Source organism: Homarus americanus, unplaced genomic scaffold (genome assembly GCF_018991925.1).
Source record: "Homarus americanus isolate GMGI-L3 unplaced genomic scaffold, GMGI_Hamer_2.0 scaffold22250, whole genome shotgun sequence".
Lineage (NCBI taxonomy): Eukaryota > Metazoa > Arthropoda > Malacostraca > Decapoda > Nephropidae > Homarus > Homarus americanus.
In genome coordinates, this window is record NW_024741189.1 from 9,531,728 (window position 1) to 9,559,343 (window position 27,616).

At 42.2% G+C, this 27,616-nt stretch overlaps 1 non-coding gene across 1 annotated transcript; it reads right to left on the reverse strand.

Moving 5' to 3' along the window:
• Positions 1–15,315: 15,315 nt before the first annotated feature.
• Positions 15,316–15,387, reverse strand: Trnae-cuc. Its single transcript has one exon. It is a non-coding gene; the product is annotated as a tRNA-Glu (tRNA).
• Between the last annotated feature and the right edge of the window lie 12,229 nt (positions 15,388–27,616).

Below are 27,616 nucleotides of genomic sequence, written 5' to 3' on the forward strand. Positions count from 1 at the left end.
AATTCCAATGTTGTGATTATTTTTGTGTTATAAAATTATCCCTGATTATGGTTAATTTATATTTAAAATCTCTATAGGTTTATTTTGGGTTTTTTCGTCGTCTCATCGATGATATATAGTTTTATAGACTGGTGTTGTATAATGTCATAATGGAGAAGTTACCCATAACATTGTGTATCTTAACAAGTGAAAGTAAAAACACCATGACCCCCAAAAAAAAAAGGCAGGAGTGAGGGCAAACGGAAATGAGACAGCGGGTCGATACCACAAGAGACTAGGAAGGTGGCGACCCCCCAAAAAACAGACTAAGGTGGAGAAACCGGAGAGAGGGAAAAAAAAAGTTCCCTTAAGAGACGACACAGATGCTCGGAGGCACAGAAAACGGGGACAAAAGACTCGACATCAGGTTGTATGGTGTAGTTGTCCACTTGGCGAGATTAAAGGCCGTCTTTGAGGGCGTCTGGTGTGAGCCGGGGAAGGAGGTAGCTATAAGGATGGATGGAGGGAGCGTGGGAGGGAGGTATAAGGATGGGTGGAGGGAGGGAGGAAACATGGGAGGGAGCGAGCAACGGAGGGAAGATGGGATAGAGCAGGCAAGGAGGGGTAAGGATAGAAGGTAAATAAGGAAGATGGAAGGATGGAGGGAGGGATAGAAGGTACGTAAGGAAGATTGGAGAGAGCGAGGAAAGGGGGGATGAGGGGAAAGATGGTAGGTAGGGAAGGAAGGGTGGAACGAGGGAGCGAAGTAGGGATGATAGGGAGAGAGGGAAGGAGACTGGAAGGCAAGGGTGGCAACGAAGGAGGGAACGAGCGAGGGAGGATAGAGAGCGCGAGCGAAGGAAGGTAAGGAGTGAGGGTAGGGAGGGAGGGAAGGGAGGGAGGGAAGGGACCGAGGGAGGGAGGGAAAGGGACCGAGCAAGGGAGGTTAGGGATGGAGGGAGCGCAGGGGGGTAGGGAGGGAGCGCAGGAGGGTAGGGAGGGAGCGCAGGAGGGTAGGGAGGAAGCGCAGGAGGGTAGGGAGGGAGGGGTTCAAGGGATACAAAAGTAGATCTGGTTTTATGAATAGACTTCCCTAGACTAAGAAGGATTTTGGTGGGTTGGAAAGCTTACTGGACCTGAACTCATTCTCTCTTTTTTTTTCTTTTTTTTTCACAATGAGAAAGGAGTTGTTCACATCCTTTCCCTTATCCTGTTCTTGTGGCTAATATCCTATCCCATACCTTCTCTTCCCTTTCCCTTTTCTTCTTCCCTTACTTTCTTTTCCTTCTTTTATTTTTTTTCTTCTCCTCCTTTCACATTTTATTACCCCCTCCCCTGCTTGATCTCCTCCCCCCCCACCTTCTCCTCACTTCCCTACCTCCCCGTTTCCCCCCACTAACTCACATCCCCATCCTTCTCCCTCTTCCCTCATCTTTCTTCCCACTTTCACTGCCCTTTTCCCCCACTTTCCCATCTCCCTGTTCTTCCTTTCCCACCTTTCTACCCACGTGTCCACCTCCCTATCCTTCTCCCCATTTCCTTAACCTCCCCCATCCTTCTCCCCCTTGCCCCACCCTTCTCCCCACTTCCTCATCTCCCTGTTCTTCTTCCCCACCATCCTTCACCCCACTTCCCCTTCACCCCACTGCCCTCTCTGACCATTGTAAAGAGATGTTCACTCCCTCTACATTAACTTCCTGTCCTTGGCTCTCTCGTACGGGTAGAAGGGCCTTGAAGGGGTGGGGAGGAGGGAGGGAGGGATTGGATTTGGCCATTCGCTGTTAACAAGCCTCAGAATTAGTATTGATTCGTGCGTTTACAGCTGATAATAATGGTCTAGCTATTTATGATTAATCGCTCGATCGTTTAAATGTCGACGGAGTGGTGGTGGGAAGCGGTGGGAGGACATACGTGTAATTTCGTTGTTAGATGATAATGTTGGTGTTCATGATAATAGATCCCAGCGTTCATAGTTACAGTCCCCGCGTTCACAACAGTCCCCGCGTTCACAACAGTCTCCGCGTTCACAACAGTCCCAACGTTTACAGGCGCCTTGAGTGAACCTCCTTCGTCCTGTTGATTGTCAACCGAGCGTCGCCGTGTTGCTACCTGTTAATTAAACAGGTAGATAGAGTACATCCCCTCTTTATCAATCCACTCACCTGGCCAATTTCCAGCAGAGAATGATTACGTGTCTGTGTGCGTGTCTGTGTACATTTCTCCTGTTTGTGTCCAGGCGTACGTGTCTCCCTAAGTCCGTGTTTCTGTACGTACGTCCGTGTGCCAGTTTGTTTATGGTCCCATGTGTACATGTGTACATGTGCCTGTGTACGTGTGCTGCTAACTGTGTGTATGTGAAGCGAGGTAGTTGTGTGTTGGTTATAATAATAAGAAGAGGAAGAAGAGGAAGACTCCTCCTTCATCCTGTCAGCTTCTTGCGTCACCCTCCGTCAACAGTCTTCGTCAGCCACGTCAGCCGAGTCCAGACACTTAGAAAGGTCACTTAAATCTTAAATGACAGGAACTGGGCCGCTCTCACCTGCTGGGGAACTGCTTAATATTGCACACTGTAACTCGACTGAAACCTTTATATACTGCACGTAGGTCACTTGAATATTACATGTGTAGACGTCACTATATCTTAAAATTTTCAATACTACTCCTCCACCTTTAAATTGCATTACCCCGCTTTAATCAGTTCCTCCCCTTGCAGTTGCAGAGTTCTTCCTTTCCCCATTCATTTGCAATGTTCTCCACCTTTAAATTGCAATACCTGCCCCTTTCATCAACCCCCACCCGCTTGCAGTTACCGGATTCCCCCCCCCTTTCATCAACCTCCACCCATGGGCGTCCGCAGGGAGGGGCAAGGGGGGGGCATTTGCCCCCCCCCCCCTGGAAAATAAAAAATTTGAAAAAATTACATGGAAAATACAAAATGAATAAAATAACAAACATTTCTCAACAGTTCATTCAGTTAGAGCAGGTTACTACTCTTGGAACAGTAATTGGAGCCGTCGGGGATCTCTTCCGAAATTGTCAATGATGTCTTCACACTTCACACGTCGAATTCAGGATAACATTGCCCCCCCCTGCATTTTTTTCTGCGGACGCCCATGCCTCCACCCCCTTTCAGTTGCAGTGTTCTTCCCACCCTCCCCTTTCAATGCTTCTCCTCTTCCTCAATGACCTTTTTCTTGTACACATGAGAAGGTGAGAACATTAAGGCCGCCTCCCTATTGTTGACGTTAATTAGATACGTAATCAGAGAGCACGTCTGGCCCGGTTTTAAGGAGGGACTCAACAAATTCCTCGGTGGCGCGGGAGGCAAAGGCCCGGAGGTGTGTGGGGGTGGGTAGAGGGGGAGTAATTGGACGTGGAGGGGGAATTGGACTTAAGGAAGGTGGATATTCTTCACGCCTGAGACTAATAAGTAGTGAATGAATATAAGATGAGAGAGAAATGAGATGGAAGGAGACGGGATGAGAGAGGCGCCTCGGAGGAAGGGGGTTTGTGTTAATGAGATTATGTTGATGCTGGGGTGAGTGACAGTGAGGGAGTGGTGTTAAAGTGTGAGGGTGAGTGGGGTGTGGTAGAAGGTGTGGTGACGATAGTGGTGGTGTGTGTGTGATGGAAAGTGCATCAATAAATAGATAGATAGAGCTCCGAGCATTTTGTCACAAAATATTAGGATAAAGTCAACATAAATTTATAAGATCATCAGTTGTATCATCTATTATTAAGTTATAACACAACAAACTCCTCACCACCGCCATTTTGATACACTGTCACACACTATGGGGGCATCTGGCTCCACGGAAACACAACCCCTGGTCACTGCACAGAAGAGAGTTATGCGGACAATGACCTACTTGAAAAAAAAACAGATCACACTAACGAACAATTTGCTATACTGAGAATGTTAAAATTCGATTATATTAACACCTACTGCTGTGCCCTAGTTGTTTATAAATCGTCAATCACTTGATTGACAATAATTATTTCCAGTTCCTGAACAATCATGGATGCAACTTTGGACTCCCAAAGCTACTAAGACCTCCCCACAAGCGCACCTCTCAGTCCCAGACCTACATAAAATATTATGGTGTGAAGGTGTGGAACAACTTACCCCCACCCATCCAAGCAAAGACTACGCTCCCTTCTTTGAAATCATCGCTTAAAAAATATATATTGTCTAAGGATTAATATTTTTGTAACACTTACTTTATACTCTGACTTTTATTGTACCACTAAAATTATATATTTTCACGTACATATATAGAAATTACCATTGCAATAATTATATATTTGCCGTCAAGACATGACCCTGACTGTGTGTGTCCCATTGTTTCACCTTATACAGCCCATGTTGTATTGCTTCCCTCCCTTATCAGATTAATGTATATCAACTCCACTGTAAAATATGTATATACTTATAAATGTAAAAAAATTATAGAATAAATAAATAAACAAATAACGAAGTGATAACCGTGGTAAGATTCTGATATGCTCTTACTACCACCATGTTGCGTGCATTATTCCAGATGATACTAAATGTTGCATAGCACTTCCATGAGATAAATGTACAGTATATGCCACTAAGAGAGTTCAAGCTCTCAACTGGCTCAGCCATGTTAATATTATTATTATTATCGACTCTGTATCTGTATTTTTCTGGCTAAATAAACTGCTTCTATTTCAATATCAATATCAAATCTTCCTCGCTCCGACAGTAATTTAATATTTTATCACCACTCAATAAAATCGCGGACTTGTTTTTGCGGGAGTTGCGTTTATGTCAGCCTAAATGGCCGTTTACCTTCACATGACTGCCCTGGGATTTTTTTTTTATTAATATTTATTCTAGTTATGATACGACCTGCTGCCTCTTATTTACCTAAATGTCACTCGATATCACAGAATATTAGAGAAGTTACCCCATAAAACTGAAATTTTACGATTGCAGAGAAAACTGAAAGAACTGCAATTACAAAGAATACGAAAAAAAATACGGATTTTTCTTTCAATTATAATTTGCTTTCATTGTTCCTGCTGACGATATCATTAATTCAGAGTTTTCTTTTTTTATGATGTTAATAATTATTTTGTTTTTAGGGTATTGTGTAGAGGTGTAGAGGAGAACGTTATTGTTATTGGAGACTAGTAGAGGCGAGTGGGTGTGAGGGAGAGTCATGCCCGTCTGTCTGTCTGTGACGTAAACTTAGGCACAACTTTAATTTGACAAAGCAAACATATGACGAATTATTAAAAAAGAATTACAAATATGAAATTTAAAGAAACAGACAGTAATTAATAAAGGAATATTATTTTACGTAATACCATGGTACTGTAAGAAGCTGGGAGGGGTATAATCTTTAAGTGATCCAGATGTTATTGTGATGTTCCTTTGTTTCTCGGTGACATAATTATTAGTACACTCTCACCCTTGGTTTGTGTAAGACTGTGTGTTTCTCTTACATCGTCCTTCATTTAAGTGTTTATTGTTTTATTTTACAAATTTTTTTACGATTTACGGTTTGATGTTTTTCTTTTCGTGTGTGTGTTACTGTATAATGTAGGAAGGGGGAGGAAGAGTAGGAGAGGGGGAAGAGGAATAGGAAGAAGAAGAATAAGAGGGGGAACAGAAGTAAGAGGAGGAAGAAGAGTAGCAGGAAGGGGACCCCCACCCCCACCCTCCTGCTTTTTCCCCTCTCCTCCTTCCCTCTCTCTCTCTTCCCCACATGCTCCCTACCTCCTCCTCCTCCTCCTCCTCACTCTCCTCCCCCTCCTCCTCCCCACCTCCTCCTCCCCCACCTCCTCTTACCTCCTCCTCCTCCCCCACCTCTTCCCTTACCTCCTCCCTCCCCACCTCCCTCCTTACCTCCTCCTCCCCACCTCTCCTACCTCCTCCTCCCCACCCTCTTCCCTACCTCCCTCCTCCTCCCCTCCTCCTCCCCTCACCACCTCTTACCTCCTCCTCCCTCACCACCTCTTACTCCTCCTCCCCCCACCACCTCTTACCTCCTCCCTCCCCTCACCACCTCTTACCTCCTCTCCTTACTCCCCTATCTCCTTCTTACCCCATTCTCCTTCTCCCTCCATCTTTCCACCTCCTCCTCCGCCTCCATTCTTCGTGCTTCCTTCCTCTCTCCACATCCTCATTACCTCCCTCTCCTCACAACCTCCTTCTACCCTTCTCCTCCTTCCTTGCCTTTTCCCACCTCCTTACACCTCTCTCCTCACCACCTCCTTCCTCACTCCTCTCCCCCTTCCCTTCCCCACATCCTCCCTCACTCTTCTTTTCCCTCCACTCCCCCTTCCTCTCCCTCCCCCTCTCTCTCCCCTCCCCCTTACCTCAGTGAACAGTCATCACCTGTTTCCTCAATTATGTAGCTCATGTTGGCGGTAACAACCAGTGGAGGAGCTCGTCTGCTGTTAACATGCGTCGCCACCACCTCCAGCAGGCAGCTCCTCACCCCGTAATGACCGGACCTAATCTTGTTGTTCGTGGATTAACAAAGTATTGGGTGAAGAAACTCGGGAACTTGTGCATGAAAAAACGTCCAGTTGAGGTCCAAGGAGACAGGCGAATATCCGCTGGCGTATGTTCGTCTACCGTACCCTTCCATAAGACGTTTTTTTTTTTAATGCGTCGAAGTGAAATCTTGTTACTCTTCCGTTGTGTAATTCGTCGTGGATGTAGTTTTCAGGTTTAATGGTAGCGACGAGAGACAAAATAAACTAACCCAACCCAACCCAACCCAACCCATCCCAACCCAACCCATCCCAATGTAGGTAAATTAGGTAAACTCGGGCAAGTTAAGTTTAGTTATGTTAGAATAGCTTAGGTCTTTTTCTACTATCTATAACGAGTGTATTGATACGATTTATCAGTAAGTTATGGTGCTGACAGGAAACGACGGGCTTGTAGACAGAACGGAAGGATGGATATACAAGGAAGGACGGACGGAAGGCAGAACCTACCAAGGCGTGACGTAAATAATTAGACAAGGGTAACTTAAACATTCGACAGACTAGTGTGTTTTCCTTTTAGTCTTTTTTTTTCCCCGTTTTCTTCTTCACCGTAAACTCTACTACCCATGAATAACACGCCAGGGAGGTACTGGACGTATTCTCATGTGGGGGAAAATGTTTTATTTGTGTTTAGTTCACCGGGATTTCTATATCACTTTTGTTATATACTACAGCTACCTTTCCACAATTTGGTATATGACATTAACGATATGACCCAATATGAATATTTCCTCTTGTGTATTAACCTCAGTCGTGCGTAGATGTAAACAAAAACATTATATTTGGAACCAAGACCTGACTGAACTTTTTCATATTAGGCAGAACTGTTCTCCAATCTTAGTCACTGAAGTTGGGCATTTTAACTCGTGAATGATATCGTGGTTACAGAGTTTTTAGTTGTTGGCGCGATACTGTCTGTCTCTGTCTGTCTGGTGTGAACATTATGATAATACATCTAGAAGCCCACATAACGAGAAATAAAACCCCGAATATAACTCTTAATTAAACCCGGGTTGTGTCTTCACTCCCCGATGCCACCCAACACCTCACCGGCCATACTTCACGCTCCTGGGTTTAACAGCACCACGGTTTATGTACGGTTTATTAGAGTAATTATCCCTTATTTCGGACCATACGTGACGAACCAGCCAATTTACCCTCGGGGCCGGAAATGGTCTACTAAAATGAACCAGAAGACAGAGAAGTCAGGTCACTTTCTACACGCGGATCTGGTCTTAACGCTACCTGGAGGAGTCCTTACCTGTATAAGTCTCAGGTATATAATTATAGATTCAGCTTCAGTTAATTGCATCATTTTTTTTTTATTCTTGTCGTAGGTATCGATACACATAATCGTATATTCATTTTCCAGCCAGATAATTACATAAATTCCTCCTACGTATTCACCAGCCAATCAGAATGCAAGATAGGAGTTTTTATTTAGCAGTCACCCATATGCTGATTCGTGTGTGTGTCTGTTTCTGTGTATGCATCTGGGTGTCTAATCTAAATTAAACTAAAACTAAACTAAACCAAACCTAATCTAACCAAACTAAACCTTCCTACCCCAGCCATTGTTCCACTATTCATTCCCCTCTAAACCATTAGCAAAAGAAACAGGTTTTATACGTAAAACTTGTATACTATTTTTTATCAAATTTCTCGTTAAATTCTATGAGCTTTAGGCTGTTTGGGAGGCCATTGTGTTTAGTTATTTTTAGTGCTATTTAAAGGCGGTGTTAAGTGATAATATAGGTGGTGTTAAGTGATAATATAGGTGGTGTTAAGTGATAATATAGGTGGTGTTAAGTGATAATATAGGCGGTGTTAAGTAGTAGTATAGGCGGTGTTAAAGAAATAATATGGGTTGTGTTAATAAGTAATATAATCGATGCTAAGTGATAATATAGGCGGTGTTAAAGTGTTAAGTAGTAAAGTAAGGGTCGTTAAGTAATATTATGTAAGTTTTATCGCGGGATGTTAAATTGATCCGCTACGGGGAGTTAATTACTAGCTATTATTTTCATGGACGTGTTAATGTAATCAACAGAAGATAATTAGGCTAGCCGAGGTTATATTAAACATGAGGAAATTATTTACTGTAGCTAGAGGGTGTGTCGAGGGCCTGGTGGTGGTGATAGTGTTAGTGATAGTGGTGTTGGTGATAGTGTTGGTGGTGTCTTGTGGTGTTGGTGGTTGTGGTGTTGGTGGTCACGTAGGAGAGTTTAGACTTCGTTTAAGTCATCTTGAGACTTCTACTCGAGTCACAAAAAAACATACATAAATACACATCCATACACACGCTCACATACAAACACACGCACACATACATGTACACATACATACACACGCACACATAGTACTTACACACTAGGACGTTCATCCATATTAACATACAGTATTTGCATAATTTATCATCACTTAAGTCGTCTACCCAATCAGGAAGACCGACGAAGGCTCAAAGTTGAGTCCAAAGTTTTAATTGATCAGGAGGCGAGCGAGAGACGAGACTCAGGATTGGTTAGAACTTTTCCCGCCAGGAGTACATCAGCTTATTCTTAAAACAATCTTACGATAGGTATTATGAGGTGTTAAGCTTACTAAACTGTCAAAAGGAACCTTATTATTTTTGTTATTATTATTGTTGTTATTGTTATTATTGTTGTTGTTGTTCCTCTGGGTACCAGGAATACTAATGCAGTACTTTCAATATCACTATTTCTTCTTTATTGTCCTCAAGTTTCTCACGAAGGATAAATAAGAAAATCATATTTCTTGCAATTTTTTATTTTTTCCTGTAGTTAATCATTTACTGTAATTACTGTCTGAGTAGTTTGGCATTTTGTGATTTAATGGCATTAGACGTCAAAACTATACCCAAACCATCACATGACTCAACAGGACGCCACCCTCAGGACAGTCTGCCAGTGTAAACAAAACGCCCTGCCACCAGCACTGAGGGACTGTAATAAGGACTAACATACCTCTTATAGTGGTGGTGTGTGTGTGGGTCGGTTGGTGCAGCTTGGAGGGTTAGGTCGAGAGGTTTGGAGGGGAACATCGTAACATACCTTCTTCTATTTTGTTTATGTTAAATTATAATATGCACTAACATTATAACTCTATAAACTGAACACTTGAAGATTAACCTAACCTAACACTAACCTAACACTAACCTAACCTAACCTAACCTAACCTAACACTAACCTAAGCCTCCATGTAGGATTAAAGTGGTTAATCTTCAGGTGATCCGACTCACATCCACTCACTTTAGCCTAAAACATTACTGATCCATCTTACTTCACAATGTTCTCCTGCAGTATAACACAGTACCCCTCCCCCAAGACGACCTTCAGTACCTGGCGGTGTTACTGACGGGGCACAGCGGTTCTCGGGTACTGCTGCAGGGGATCTTGTGAGCTGTTTACCTGAAGGTGCAACACGTATTCCCTTTCCTCTCCCATTTCCCTTCCCTCTTCCATCCCCTTTCTCTACCCCCCCACTTTCCATTTCTCCTCCCTCCCCATTTACTCTCCCTACCCATCTCACCATCCCCGCTACCGATTCCCCGCCTCACCATCCCCGCCTCCTTATTCCCTCACCTTCCCCACCTCCTTCACCTCCCCACCTCCCCTCTCCCTCCCCCCCTCCCCACCTCCCTTAACCTCCCTCACCCCCCCATCCGCCACAGTTCCGCCTTGTAATTGCTTCTTTTGTCGATTCTTCACCTTCCTCTCCTCTCATCCGGTCACCCGTTCACACATCCACACGCGAGCCGTACCTCTACTCCCTCCTCCCTCACGCCGTCACCTCATCCGTGTTTCATCCATCGGTCACTCATTTCTAACCCACCGGTCACTCATTTCTAACCCACCGGTCTCATCTTTCCCTTTGTCTTGTCACTGAACCTTACCATCGTAGGTGTAAGCGACTTAAACACAATAACAATACTTAATCCCACAAGTATATATTGACGGTAATTTCTCTATATATTTCCTGGAGGTTCGTAAGATAAATTTTTCTTATAAATGAAGATAATATTGTTTTTTTCTGTTTAAAGATGAAATGGTGTTATTGTTTCGTATATTCACAGTTAGGAATCACTTGGAACACATTAGCTCAGCATTAGGGTAACAACAGTATTCTTCCAGTACAGTAGCTTAACACTTTGAGGACGGTGATAGTACCCTTTTGTGGACGACGGTTTAACTCCCTTTTAAAAATATGGTTGAACCCTTTTTAACGTTGATGGTTTAATTCTTTAAGTGGAAATGGTTTAACCCTTTGAGGATTTTTACCCTTTTTTGAGGCAAATGTTTTTTAGGACTGGTTTAACCCTTTAAGCTTTGTTTTAACCCTTATAAGTGTTATGGTTTACCCCCTTTGATGACTATATTTAACCCTTTGTGGACGAAAATTTAACCTTTTTGAGGATGAGTGTTTAACCCTTTGAGGACTATGGTTTAACCCTTTTCAGAAGTTGGCTTCAACCCTTTGAGGATGATAGTTTAACCCTTTGATGATTATGGTTTAATCCTTTTAATGCCTATGTTTTAACCCTTTTCAGAAGTTGGCTTTAACTCTTTGAGGATGATAGTTTAACCCTTTGATGATTATAGTTTAATCCTTTAATGGATTAAGATTTAACCCTTTGAGGAGGATGGTGCTATTCACTCGTCCCCAAAGAGTAAAGTGAGGCACAATATCCTACACTTTCCCGTCGGTCAATAACACACCTGGGCTCTAGACTTACTACGAATGTCCTCAGCAGAACACTACCACGAAATAGGAAAAAAAGATTGAAATATATCCCCAAAATCATTAACCACGACATAACAGAGAAACTCGTCAATTAGTTCACAATTGTTAAGGTTAGACCACAACACTACGACTTCATGCTTCCTTCCGTCAACAACTTAAAAATAAACTCTGTTATTCACTTTGAAAATACGTAACAATGTCTCAGCGATTTTTTTTCAAGTTAATTCTTTAATATTTGACGTTGTACAAGTAACTTACATCAAATGAAAGGGAGTTGGAACAAGACAGTCATGAGGATGATGATTATGTGTTTACGCGGTTTAGTATGATGTAAAATAGTCGTCAAGGTGTGTGTGTGTGCGTCTCTCTCTCTCTCTCTCTCTCTCTCTCTCTCTCTCACCGCCGGAAGCAGTTGTTGTGGTGATGACCGTGACGTCAAGCTTCTCAGAGGGTGACACTAATTTTCCACCTATTGTGTCCTGAGGGTTTATGTTAGCTTTTGTTTTCTTCTTTTGTTTTGTTGTTGTGTTTGGTAATATTTGTCAAGTATTAGTTTGTGTTTGATGATTGTTTCGACGTTTGGAAGAAGACAAAATTTGTGTGTGCGAGTGAGTCCGTGTGCGCGCGCTTTCTCTCTGGCTGCAAATAATTTATAAGGTGTCGTGAAACCCCCAAGAAAATTTCATTAACTTCTGTAAGTTTTTTTTTTAATCATATACCAGAGAAAACAACCCAAGTTTCTTTTAATTGAATCACCTGAAGAATTGTCACCCCAGAGTTTGGCAGGGTGACAATTCTTCAGGTGGGATATCCTGGGGTGACGATTCTTCAGGTGGACATTCTGGGGTGACGATTCTTCAGGTGATCATTTTAATTCGTCAGGAGATTTTAATGTTAGTTTATCCTTGTGCTTCCTCATCTGTGCTTTTTTAATTAACTCTCTAATGACTCTTCTTCTCGCCCACTTCTTCCCTACTCATTCTTTTATTTCTCTTCTCCACTGTCTGTCGATCCTGCCCCTCCTCTTTTGTTTATCTTATTATTTATCTTAGTTCTCTTATTATTATTGTTAACATTATCTTTTCAATCTTTCTTATGTCGTCCGTTGTAAATGGTTCTATCAGATCACTAGGTGAAGGTTGACTGAGTTATACTGCACACACACACACACACACACACACACACACACACACACACACACACACACACACACACACCATGGTGCTAATTAGCTCAAAGGTAAGATTCCCACCTGATTTAAGTGCTCCTGTAGGCAGTATCCCACACAACAACTTCCCCCTCGATCAGATCCCGCCCCTCAAGGATAGCACAGGATCAACTCCCACAGGTCTGGTCTATAAAAGTCGCCATATACGTTTAGGCTAGGTTAGGTTTGGTGTGATTTACGTTAGCTTAGATTAGGTTAAGTTAGGTTTGATTTGTGATAGGTTAGGTTTAGGTTAGATTAGATTAGTTTTGTATTCGATAATATTAGGTGTCGAGGTAGATTAGGTTAGATTTAGACTAGGCGCATTAGGGTAGGTTACGTTATATGTTAAAATAGATTCGGTTTTGGTCCAGTTAGGTTAGAAAAGGTTACAGTAAGTGTAGACTAGGCTAGTTAAGATTGGAGGACACGGTGGCCCTAACTTTAAAACTGGGGAAATAAAGGCTGTCGAGTGCGGAAAAAAACTCCTTAATCTGCAGTATGCTATATCCACACTGCCCCTAACCTAACCTAAACGTCTATTAGAGTGTAGGTGTAGTCGCTAGAGAGGAGGATGTTATTGGTGCAGTGGGTGTTTGAGCGATGGTGTATGGTGTAGTCGAGGGAGTAGGAGCAAGCATAGGTGTATGTGTGTAGGTGTTGCGGGGTGTTGGTACAGAGTTGTAAAGGCGAGGAGAGGAAGAATATGTCGTAGATTAACTATACTGTGTGTGTATATTCTCCCTTCCCTTGTCCCTAGCCCTCAGCCCTCATCCCCGAACTCCTGAAATCTTCTGTCCTAGCCCCTAAATCTCAACTCCCAGCCCTTGCCCTAAGGCCCCCCCAAGATAAGTGAGTGTGACCTGTGACTCACGCTGGGCGCGGGACGATGGTAAACAACAGAAAATGGATTAACTCTAGGGGGCGCGGGGAGAAAGAGGGAGGGGGCGCGGGGTAAAATAAATAGTGATAAGGAACGAAGAGGAGGAGGAGGAGGAGGAGGAAAATAAGATGTAAATGAAATAGAGGAAGAGGGGGAGAAATGACAGGGGGTGAAAATTAAACAATGAAGAGAAAATGGAAATAGATGGTGAAGTAAAGCTGAAGAACTAAATGAAGGAGAAGGAGGTATAGGAGGAGGGAATGGGGATATAAGAGGGAAGGAAGAAGGAGTTGGATTATAAAGGCGTAATAGTCCAGAGGATTAGGGCAAAATCATGCACTTTTTGATAGAAATATGAGATTAGGTATACTATACAGTTACTATGACCCAAGGGGTCAATTTGAAGATTGTACCCCAACCGGATTGAGGTGATGACAACAGTGGCAACCATTTTCCAAAATGGCCGCTTTGTGTATATGTAATCAGCAATATCTCACTTAATATGTGAGCTACAGACTTACTAGTGGTGTTAATACCCAGGTTTTTGGGTCAAGGAATAGAGTAAAGTCAATATTTTTCATATAGGTGAAGTCAGCAATACGACGAAAGCTATTAATGGCAACAATCGCCTTATGTATGATTAATGGCAACAGTTCAACGAAAACGATTAATGGCAAAAATTACCTTGTGTATAATTAATGGCAGCAGTACGACGAATACGATTAATGGCAACAATTGTCATTTGTATTATTAACGGCAACAGTACGACGAAATCTATTAATGGCAAAAATCGCCTCGTGTATGATTAAGCAAATGGACTAAAGTATATAAGGAATGAGTAAAGGATTTATGAGCTGAAGCGTCATATAGTAAAATAAAAATAGAAAACGAAAGCAGGACCAAGGGGGGACTATTGAAAAAAAAGTGGCAAAATGATCTAAATTGTTCATTAGAAAGAAAGGGAAATGCAAGAAAATACGAGGAGTTAGATAGAACAGGAAGAATGAAATAAAAGCGAGATGTGAGAGAAGGTAAAGGTAGGGGGTAGGTGAGGACAAGGATGAAACAATAAGTGAGAAATGAGAGAAAAATTGAGGAATGAAAGAAAGGACGAGGAATGAAAGAAAAGCTAAAGCATTAGAGAAATTATATGTTGAGAAACGAGGAAGTGAAGAAGACAGAAATAAACGGTAAATACCACAAGAATGATAAAGACGGGAGTGAGGCAACAACCGTAAACACTTCTCCTTTGAACTTTTATTATACGATCAGAGAGAGAGAGAGAGAGAGAGAGAGAGAGAGAGAGAGAGAGAGAGAGAGAGAGAGAAAAAAAAAAGTGACTTGAGAAATAGTGAGTGAAAGTGAGACAGAGGGTGAGAGAAACAAATTGAGTGAGAAATAAAGCGAGGGAAAGAGAAAGGGAGTGAGAAACAAAGAGACAAAATGAGAACATAAGAAAATAAGGAGTCTGCAATAGGCCGGTTGGCCTGTGCATGGCAGCTCCTGTCGAGAGTTACAACCACTCTCTATCATCCATGAATCTATCTAGCCTCCCTTTGAAACTTTCCAGAGTTCCCGCACTTACTACAAAGTTGCTAAGCTTGTTCCACTCGTCCACCACCCTATTTGTGAACCAGTTTCTTCCTATCTCCCTCCTAAACCTAAACTTATCCAACTTAAATCCATTGCTCCGAGTCCTATCCTGCTCGGATATTATAAGAACTTTATCTATATCCCCTTTATTGATTCCTTTCACCCACTTAAATACTTCTATCATATCTCCCCGCACTCTTCGTCTTTCTAGGGAATGCAAGTTTAGTTTCTTTAACCTATCCTGATATGGAAGGTTTCTAAGTCCCGGAATCATTTTCGTCATTCTTCGCTGCACCGACTCTAGGGAATTGATATCCATTCTATAATAAGGGCACCAGAACCGAACCGCATAATAAATGTTTTCCCGTGCCGGGAATCGAACCCGGGCCTCGCGGGTGAGAGCCGCGTATCCTAGCCACTAGACAACACGGGATATCCACTACACTGGCGAGAATGAGAGACAAAATGAATGTGAGAGAAAATGCGAGTGAGAGAGAGTGAGTGAGTGAGAGAGAGAGAGTGAGTGAGTGAGAAACAGTGACAGTGAGAAATAGTGACAGTGAGAAATAGTGACAATGAGAAATAGTGAGTGAGGCAAAGTGAGAGAGGGGAGAAAGGGGGAAGGGAGAGATTAAGAGAGGGGGAGGGAGAGTAAGAGAGGGGGAGGGAGCGTAAGAGGGAGAGAGAGCGAGCAAGGGAGAGAGGCGGGGAGTCACGTCAAAACAACTTATTTATAGCGGGACCCGTAAGGCGACTCTCATGTTTACCTCCCTCACTGATAGTCTGGCCAGGGAGAGTGAGGGAGAGTGTGGACCAGAGAGAGTGAAGCCTGTGGGAGGGAGGGAGAGGGTAGCCAGGGTGAGTGAGGGAAATTGTGGTTAGGGGAAGTGAGGCCTGGTGAAGTGAGAGAGGTTGGCCAGGGGAGGGGGGGAAGGGTGTGGTCAGGAGGAGTAAGGGGGAAGGGTGTGGTCAGGAGGAGTAAGGGGGAAGGGTGTGGTCAGGAGGAGTAAGGGGGAAGGGTGTGGTCAGGAGGAGTAAGGGGGAAGGGTGTGGTCAGGAGGTAAGGGGAAGGGTGTGGTCAGGAGGAGTAAGAGGGAAGTGTGTGGTCAGGAGGAGTAAGGGGGAAGGGTGTGGCCAGAGAAAGAGGAAGGAATATACCAAAATAATTAATTTAGACATTTTTTAACTAATAAAATATTGTATCATTAGGGGGTGCTGGTGGTTGAGTGGTACCGCTCTTGCCTTCGCAAGCGAGATGTCACGGGTTCGATTCCCGGGTCGGTGGAAGTTGTTTGGACATACTTCCTAGCCCCCATTAGTCCCTGTTCACCTAGCAGTAAAGTAGGTGCCTGGTGTAAATCGAAAGTTGCGAATTCGTATTCAGGGACAAGTTGTTGGAGCTTCCAATAACTTGATGACATAAACCACTGACTCTTCAGGCTTCTATGCCCTTGACTCTTCAGGCTTCTACGCCCTTAACTCATGAGACATAAAGGCAAGCATGAACTTAGCATGCTTCCCTGTTGGGCGCTGTAAACGCTTCTGCGCTTCACCTTACACAAGGATGTAGGGGGTGCCCAATAATAAAAAAAAAAAAAAATTGTATCATTAACGTCATTATTACTATCAATATTACCTATATTTAAAATGTTTCTCTATTTTTCCTAATTTTTCGGACAGGTTCAGTTGTTTCAGTATGTAAATGCCATTATTGGATTTTAGTACAAGTATTATGGAAGGAAGACATTCGTAAGTGGGATTATTTTTAGTTATCGCATAATTTGTAAAGTCAAGCACCTGTTCAGTCACACCTCTGTAAAATTAAATTCTTGTTCGGTCTCACGTCAATAAGGGTACACAGTTATTGTGTTCACACAGTTGTTGTGTTCACACATCTGTAAGGTCACATAGTTGTTGTGTTCACACAGTTGTTGTGTTCACACATCTGTAAGGTCACACAGCTGTTGGTGTGACACATCTGTAAGGTCACACAGCTGTTGGTGTGACACATCAGTACGGTCACACAGCTGTTGGTGTGACACATCTGTGTGTTCACGCAGTTAAAGGGGTGACACATCTGTTATGTCACACAGTTATTGGTGTGACACATCTGCAAGGCCAGACAGGTGTAATGAGACACAGGTGAGGAGAGAGAGGGCCGTAGGGTGTGATGTGTTGAGAACATGACTCACGGTCTAGTGGGAGGATCCGCCTAGCATAGTAATGGCTGCTATCAGGTGAGGTCACGGCAGGTCATTTGAGACTTTGCCAGGCAAGGTGAAGTCATGCCAGGTCACGTGGGGTCAAGTTAAAACTCCCTCTTCTCGCCCCTAATGTCCCTTCCCAGGTGTCGGGTCCACCAGGTGTATCTTCGTGATGTAATTCACCTCTCGACAGGTATCGTGCGCCATCGATCACCAAAGCTTCGACCTGCTCTGTTGACTTACCAGGTTGTCGTCGTACCTCACGGGGGAAACTACCGTGCCCTTGGGTGTCTCCTCCTCTGTCTGATGTTACTCTTAATATTGTGAGTTGTTTGTGTTTGGGGATTGGGATAAGAATTGTGTATAGTTTCGACTGGTTGGTTTTAATAGCGTGACTGACTGATTTTTTTTATTGATTTGGTTTAGTTTTGACCATATTTGTAGGCTATTGTTCTGGTGATTGATTGTATTTTGGTGTTGATTGCAATTGTGATTGATTCCAGTTGTGATCGTTCAGTATGGTACCGATAGTAATTGATGTTAATTATAATTGATTTTGACTGTGATTGGTTGTGATTGTGTTCAGTTCCCGATATGATTGTGATTGATTCGAAAGTAATCGATTCTGTAAGGTTGCATAGAATATAAAGCAATATCTTAACAAAAATACACTTAATTCGGAGGCACCTGAAGAATCTCCACTCCAACTTATTTCACCTAAATATTAACCTAATCTAACACTATTTGGAAGGTTAGGTTAGGTTAGGTTAGGTTAGCGTTAAGGTGGTTAATCTTTTGGTGAAATATACTGGGGTGGAGATTCCTCATGTGATCACTAAATTCACTTTCAATTTACCAACTGCCAGAGGAAATATTGAACAAGAGAAGTGAATAAATATTGATCGAGAAAACAGAGACGTTAATGAATACGGACACAAAAAGAACAAGAATAAAAATATCAAGTAAAAGAGAAGAGGGAGAAGCTTACACTCGCTGTACTCGAATGGTAAAAATTAATTCAGTATGTCAGTAACTCGGGTGAGCCTAATGGACGATCAGCTGGAGCAATAAAAACAATGTATCACACCAGCCAACAGTTGTAGTCAGCTGGACGAGGAGGAGTCGGTGGTGGTGGTGGTATAGCAGGGCGACCAACATGACTCTTTTACACACACACACACACACAGCGAAGACGAACTTTAGGGGAACCTGAAATATAAATTACCAAGTGACAAAAAAAAAAGGTATTGGCATGTAAAAATCTGTTTACTGTATGTCATCTTAATCTGTTGACGTTGAGATGATTTGAGAAGTTGTAGTGGTATATGTTAACATTAATTCAAGCCAAGAGAGAGAGAGACAAGAGATATAAATATAGAAGAGCGCCGCCAAAACAGTATGTTGTTCGTTCACGTTTTGACATATTTTCAGTCCACTTTCCGGGTTCCCTTCAACAAACAACGCTCACTTCCTCATAATATTCTCGCCAAAATAATTCACTTTCTTGAGGGGTGTTGTTGACCGGTGCTGTTTATATATTTTATGATTCTAACATAATTTCTAAAACATATTTAACATTTTTTTTTTTGTGTTTATTGGAGACGATGAGTTGAGAAAGTGTCAACACCAATGGCTTTTATCTGTGTTATCTTATAGTGATTTATACCTTATTTATCTCTTGTTTTGTTTACTTCCTGTTTATCATTCACTCACCCACACAAACTTACACACACTCACCCACACACTTACAGTCACACACACACCCGGTCACCCACACATTCACCCCCCCACACTCACACACTCATACACTCACCCACACTCATACACTCACCCAGTCACCCACACACTCACCCACACTCACCCACTCTCCTCATCCTCCACCTGTTGCCGCTACTCTGACACACTAACATCTGTTCTCGTATCCTGATGATTGTGATGGTGACGATGATGGTGAGGGGGGATGATGGTGAGTGAGGGTGATTGATGATGACGGTAATAAGTGATGGTGATAATGATAATAGTGGCAGTGATGATGGTGACAGGGAGTGAAATTGATGGATGGTACCTGTCTGTCTGTCTGTCTGGTGGGTCCCTGAAGCTCTGTGTCTACCATCAGTCCAATGACCTTTTGAACTCTGTCGTAAATATTTCTTAATTCGCTTTTATTATTCGCCATCGTTTATTTCTTTATCTTTTGGTTTCCTTTTGTTCTCCTGCTTCTCCATTTTCTGTGTTTTCTTTCGTCGTCTCTTTTATTTTTCATCTTGGTCTTATTTCTTTATCTCATATTTCTAGTTTCTCTTTCTTCTTTTTCTTCTTGCTTGTCTCTTTCATCTTCATTTTGCGTTCTTCTTTCTTTTACTCCTTGTTTTCATTCTCTTTCTCCATTTAGTTTGTTGGTGGAGAGAGTCAGTGTCGGGAAGGTCTTGAGAGGGCTGTGTTTACATCCCCGGGACAGGACGTTGGAGAGCGAGGTGCGAAATGGACAAAAATTTACGCCTTACCTGTGAATTGCGAGGGACAACACCGCCTCGCTCAGTCTCTCTCCTTACTAATTTATTTTCTTAACCGTGAAAAGGCCCAAGGATTAGTCGAGGGTATGAGATATTGCACGAGATGATTTTTTATATAGTTTACAAAGATTCATTTGGTTATTAACTGGAATTCGAGCCGAAAAGTTTATTGGCACGCGCGAATGGAAGAAAATTCTGAATTCTAAGGTAGTCTTGCGTCAATTGTTTATCCGTATCTAAAGGAAATAGAATGTATTTATATAACTAGCCACAATATAATCTCAGCCCAATTCCAATGCCATTTTAGCTGATAATTTTGTTGATTAAGCGAAGCGGTTACATGCGTTCTCATTTCACCAATTTTTTTTGGGGGGGCAAAGAAAAACTACGAAGCTTTGAGAACGCGACCGTCGAACTGGAGGCGTCAACACCAGCGTGTCGAATGGGTTTATCAGGTGGTGTGGGTGGCCGCTCCTCTACTCTTGGGGGAGGAACACTCACCCAGGAGGCCAGGTGACGAAGGGTCCAGATTAATTACACGATAACAATGGCGGGGGAGCGTTAAATGACAGGCCGTATTCAAAGACCCAAGTCCTTAGTACCTGTACTTTCTGTATGTACAAGAAGATGTAACGTGGTGTACACACACCTTATCCACTGTTCGTGTACATGATAACTTAACGTGATGTACATTAACCTTGGTGGTTCATGTACAAGATGATGCGACACAAACTGTACATGTACAGTGATCCTATTTGCAGATCGTGAAATCTCAGGGTTGGAAAAAAATCCGATTTTTTTAATAAAAATCTAAATAATTGATTTTTTTATTAAAATCCGATTTTGTTTTATTATAATCGATTTTTTTTACTCAATTATTCACATTTCGTTATGTTCTACAATAATGCAGGCCTTTTCTATGTAGTATGATTAAAGTCATTATCTTATAAATGTAATATATATGAAAATTACCTCTTCTTTTTTTACTGTGGATATAATTTGGCTCAAATATCTTTATGAAAAGTTATTATACACTTGATTGAGAAACTTATAATTTATTGAATTTGTATATAATCATGAAATTTAATCAGATCTCAAGTGCTTCTTCATTCTCTCAAGAATCTCTTGTATTTCTTTTTTTGCAGCTCTTCCATTTAGTTCGATAACCCTTTTCCTTTGAAATTCTTTCGAAGGAAATCCATATAGGGTCTGCCAGCTGCAGACATGATTTCGAGGTCAAGGCAGTGCAGTAACAGCACTTGCTTGCTCACAACTTCAGGAGCCTCACTTGTATCGTGGGCGAGACAGTGAGTTCGAATGAGGGTAAACTCAAGTCACAGGCCAGGGGCCTGGTCCTTAATGTTTGCATAGCCAGGGTAAAGGGCTATAGATCAGATATCAAGAGTTCATCTGTTAGACAAGAAGATTAATTACCAAACATCACTCGTTAAGTATTAGAGAGAAAATGCTAGACACTTGCTCAGTTTAATTACCATGGTTGTAGTAATTTTATATAAACATAATGTATGTAGTCCACATGTCTGTTAGATAGGGGCTAATACATAAGTTAATTTTTGCAACTGGGTTTATGAAGCTGCTATTGTAATATAACCGAGTTTTATAAAGTTAGTATTGAATGTAACTGGGTTTTATAAATTTAATATTTTAATATAACTGGGTCTTGTAGTTAGAATTTTAACATATCCGATTTCTATGAAGTTAGTATTTTGATATATACGAGTTTCATGCAGTTCATGTTTTTATTTATTATTTCTCCATGGTAATCGGGTACATTCTGAGCGAGGACTACTACCCCAGCACGTCCAACAGACCTTCATTGCTTCTCTAATCTCCCAGACGCTCAGTAGTCAAAGGAATTTATGCAGCAGTTTGGATGAGCATGGGCTGTTGTGTGTTATACCTAAACTATATTATTATGGTTCACGGGATATCAACAGTGTCTAATAATAGTGGATCACCCCCAGTTTATTTCACGTTAAGATGAACAACTCGAACGCTGACCTGACCTGACCTGGCCTAACCTAACCTGACCTGACCTGGCCGAGCCTAGCCTAACCTAACCTAACCTAACCTAACCTAACCTATTCCCCCATGTAACGTTAGGGTGTTTAATTAGATGAAATAAGATGGGGTTAATCTTCAAGCGATGCGCAATAAGAACCTTGTTTACATCGACGTGATTCAAGAGTGTGGACTAAATATATTGTTTCCATCCCGGTGCTTCATCACCAAGTGGTAAACATCCTACCTGTAATTTTTTTCTAAACCAAGTCAGGTATTGGCATAGTTAACATTTGAGGATAAAGAAGAGGGTGACCTTCAAATGCCGGCGACCCTGGAGGGCAAGGGAGTGGTCCCCGGCCTGTCCAGACTATCAAATTAGAAGGTAGTGTTAGCCTCTCCACCACACTTTTTACATTTGACTTTAATTAAATTCCTCTCTCCTGACACACACACACACACACACACACACACACACACACACACACACGTATGTTCACTACTTCACTATCCTTTTTGTGTTAACTTTTTCGGTGTTTAATACCTGATATCCAGCCTCCCGGGGACTTGGTGTCTGGCTGACGATAATCACATAAATGAAGTGAATTCAGTTTACGATGCAATGTTTGGTTATTATTTCTTAAGGTTAAGATATGTATCGAAATCCACTAAATCAAGTCGTACATTCTCTGTTCTGTACGTAGCGAGTAGGCAGCCTATACAGTAGTCCCTTAATATGCCATAACGTTGATTACTGACTACGTTTTGTAAAAAAAAATTCTCGGCCTTCTTTCTGTGATATTCTACTTTATTAGTTATTTTCTCAAAGATTTTTTAGATTTATGTAAATTCCTTAATAAGTCAAAACGAAAAATTGAAAAATTCTTGAGTAAATTTTTCGAAATTATTGGTTTAACTAAACATCATGACTTAAAAAATCATCCATTTTTATAAAGGATTTCCATAACTGTTTTTTATGTATATTTTTTTTCAGTTGCATGTTTCATACTGTTTGATCAACCAAATTTTGAGGAACTCTGGATATAATTTTACAGCCAATTTTCTAATCTAGATTTTTATTTTTATTATGAATTTTTTAAATAATTTCATCAACAAAATATGAATAAGAATCTTCTTATTAATATTTTATGAGCCGTTTTCTCCTATTTTGTTTTCATAATTGCTCAGTTAAATTTTATAAATAATTTTATAGGCTAAACTTCATAAGCAGTCTTCTTAGTATATACTAAACTGGCAACTCTGTGGCAACTTACTGTCACATTATTATTATTATTATTATTATTATTATTATTATTATTATTATTATTATTATTATCATTATTATTATTACGTGCTTTCTAGCTTGTGCTGTGTGTGTGTGTGTGTGTGTGTGTGTGTGTGTGTGTGTGTGTGTGTGTGTGTGTCACCACTCACTACTCCACCAAAGGATCATCCTTCTCTTCCCCAGTCCCTCTCCTTTACCCCACAATTCCCAATCCCCCATTTCTTTTCCCTATTTTGCCTCCTACCTTCATCCTTCCCCCTTGACATCCTCTTCCTCCTCTTACTCCTACACCTTCCTTCTAACACACCAAAATCTGTATTGCCAGTATTAAATAAAGACGAAAATATGGTTCCTCCCTCTCCAACCACCACCACCACCTCCCAGTATTACACAATAGCTACAAAAAAAAACAAATAACCCCGTTACCATATTTTAATGCCTCAGTAAAAAAAAAAAGAGGGCAAATTTAATCCCCGAGTCGAAAATATATCTGGCCCCAGCTGGCGACATGACGACCGAGGCGGGATTACTTGCTGGAAATATGTGGGTAATTGGTTAAATCCGGGTTGTATGATCTGGGTGCTTTATAAATCCTCCCCCCCTGTCCCGGCTTCCTCCTCTCTCCCTTCCGTCCTCCCTTCTGTCCCGCCTCTTCCCCTTCCCTCCTCCTGCTCCCTTCCTTCTCCTCTCCCATTTCCTTCCTCCTACTCACCGACCCTCTCCATTTACCCTCTTTCCTTCTATCCCATTCCCCTCCCTCCCTCCCTCCTTCCTTCCTTCCTTCCTTCCTTCCTTCCTTCCTTCCTTCCTTCCTTCCTTCCTTCCTTCCTTCCTTCTTCCTTCCTTCCTTCTTTCCTTCCTTCCTCTGTCCCCCCTTTCCTCACTGCCCACCACTCCCCACCTTTGCCATCCCTCCCCCTCTTCCCTCTCCCCTACTCCCTATCACCCTCCTGCTCCTCCTCGCTCCTACCCCTTTTCCTCCTCATCCCCCATCATCTCTTCCCCCCCTCCCCCATCCTCTCCCCGCCCCTCATCCGACGCGTGTGATTCTTCAAGTTTAAATCCGTCAAGTGGAGTGGATGAGCCCTGATGTGGAGGAGGGAGGGGACGTGAAGAGAGCAGAAGGGGGAGAAAGGGAAGAGAGGGAGAGGGTAAAGGAAAAGTAGAGAGAGAGAGAATGAGAGAGAATAAAGCGTCTCTCTCTCTCTCTCTATCACACACACACACACATGCATACATACGTACATATACATACCCTCCTTCCCCCCTCCGTCTCTTTTCCCCTCATCCTCTCTCTCATTCTCTTGTTCCATCTCTTTCTCCCACTCCCTCCTCCCCCTCTTTCTCCCTCACCTTCTATTTTCTCTCCCTTCCCCATCTTCCGTTTTCTCTCCCTTCCCCATCGTCCGTTTTCTCTCCCTTCCCCATCTTCCGTTTTCTCTCCCTTCTTGTGATATAAGTCTCCTTAGAAGCCAATTAATGACCTAAACTACATAATTGGGTTTTGTGACATTATGCCTAAATACTAATATCTGGATCTGCAATTACTTGTATGGCATTGTGTGAAGCATGAAGGCATTATTATTATTATTATTATTATTATTATTATTATTATTATTATTGTTGGTGTTGTTTATTTTTTATTATTATCAGTGGTTGTAGTAGTCGCAGTATATTTATAATTTATGCACTGACAATTCCCGACATATAGTACAAGTAATAGTACCCTCCCTCCCCCCCCACAACAGTTTACATAGCCGAGGTTCAGCACCAAGGAAAAATTAGCCTCGCTGAGAATTCATTTGTTGAATTCCTCTTGTAATGTCGGCCGCGTTTGATGAATATTAAAAAATTCAAATTAGATTTAAATTTCTGGCTTTGGGGCTTAAAGGAGTTGGCAGAGCTTGCCAGACCCGCAGCTGAATTATATATGAATGAAAAGAACAGTGAGGCTGGAACATTAATGTGAGTTGCTGTGGGGAGTGTATAGTATAGTGATTTTTATAGCAGATGCGTCCTAGTCTGACTCGCTCTTCTTCTTTTTCACTCAGCTGACCTACTGACTGGGAACAAGACACATTCACGCACACAAGCATTCACATACGTACATACATACATACATACAAGTAAGTAAGCATACACACGCACTCACGTGTTTCCTCTACAAAACTAAATTATGAAAGATTAATATACTGTATAACCTGTATGTTAACCCCCCCCCTCCTGTCTCCCATGTTTATTGAAAGCTTTAGTTAAACATTCCACCGTAACCATTACTGTAAGTAATTTTTGTCCATTGTTATATTATTATTATTACACACACACACACACACACACACACACACACACACACACACACACACACGTGCCTTGGCCTTCCAGTTCTCCATTAAGTCAAATGAAAGTCATTGTCGACAGAATATCAAAAGAGAAATTCATCAGAGAAGGACCGACACTCAGACGGTCGGCTCGGCTACAATGGCTAAGATTAAATTGAAGTTCGCCTGGCGTTAAAATGAAAGAGGGAGGGAGTGTATGGATGGGCGGGAAGAGCCGGAGGGAGGGAGGGTGGGTATGGATGGGCGGGAAGAGCCAGAGGGAGAGAGGGAGGGGGTATGGATAAGGAAGAGCCAGAGGGGGGGAGGAGGGTATGGATGGGCAGGAAGAGCCAGAGGGAGGGAGGGTATGGATGGGGGAAGAGCCAGAGGAGGGAGGGTATGGATGGGCGGAAGAGCCAGGGAGGGAGGGTATGGATGGGCGGGAAGAGCCAGAGGGAGGGAGGGTATGGATGGGCGGGAAGAGCCAGAGGGAGGGAGGGTATGGATGGGCGGGAAGAGCCAGAGGGAAGAGGAGGGAGTGAAGGAAAGAAGGATAGGGAGTAGGGGAGTGTGTGGCTTGTAGAGTAGTGGGAGAGTAAGATGAGCGATAAAAGAGAAGAGATAAAGACGGATAAATGATATGAAAAAGAGGTGCGAAGAAGACAAGGGAGGAGATTTTTTTTTAGTTTAACAAATTTATTGGCAGAGCTTGTAGTACAGTTTGCCTATTCTGAGTAATTCAGTCAGGTCTTGACACTGAGGGTGGTATCACTTCTCACTGCCACGCAGGACAGAGGTTCATACACAAAGAAATACATCATATTCATTGACAGTACATATACATATATGTAAACACACACACACACACACACATATACATACATACATATACATATATACATACACATATACATGTACACCACATGAGGCCCCTCATAACACCATCTGTGAGGGAATTACTACACCACGTGAGGCCCCTCATAACACCATCTGTGAGGGAACTACTACACCACGTGAGGCCCCTCCTAACACCATCTCGGAGGGAGCTACTACACCACGTGAGGCCCCCTCATAACACCATACGTGAGGGAATTACTACACCACGTGAGGCCCCTCATAACACCATCTGTGAGGGAATTACTACACCACGTGAGGCCCCTCATAACACCATCTGTGAGGGAACTACTACACCACGTGAGGTCCCTCCTAACGCCATCTGGGAGGGAGTTACTACACTACGTGTTTGCTGTTCAGCACCTACAATAATCTGTATGTTCACTGTATGTTCCTTTACCTTTCTCTAATGAAGGCTTTTGTTAAACCACCAATGTATGTAATAAGTCATTTATGTCCAATGTATATTTTCAGCCTTCGGGCTGCAGAACTTTGTCAATAAACCGTTAATTATTATTATTATTTTTTATGCACATATACATACACACACGCACACATACATACATATACGTCGGTCAGATTCATTTGGGTAATGTCACTTTTCACTGCCATACAGGACAGAGGTTCGTACACAAAGAATGCATCATATTCATTGACAGTACATATACATATATGTAAACACACACACACACAGACATATACATACATATACATATACATGCACATATACATACACACACGCACACATACATACATATACGTCGGTCAGATTCATGTGGGTAATGTCACTTTTCACTGCCATACAGGACAGAGGTTCGTACACAAAGAATGCATCATATTCATTGACAGTACATATACATATATGTAAACACACACACACACACACACATATACATACATATACATGTACATGCACATATACATACACACACGCACACATACATACATATACGTCGGTCAGATTCATGTGGGTAATGTCACTTTTCACTGCCATACAGGACAGAGGTTCGTACACAAAGAATGCATCATATTCACTGACACTATATATAGGTCAGATTCATGTGGGTAATGCCACTGTTCACTGCCATGCAGGACAGAGGTTCATACACAAAGAAATACATCATATTCATTAACAGCTATAAATGTATAGAGGTCAGATTCATGTGGGTAATGTCACTGTTCACTGCCATGCAGGACAGAGGTTCGTACACAAAGAAGGAAATACATCACATTCACCAGCAGCATATATAGGTCAGTGGATCACATACATTGGAGTCATATTCTAATTGAAGACTAATCAGTGTGGGCTAGCAAATTTGGGATAAACAGCAAGAATGTCCTCTAGCACACCAGTAGGAGGAAGGAGAAGTAAGAGGCAAAGGAGGAGAGAATAGATGTAATTGATGGATAGTAACAAGGAAGAGGG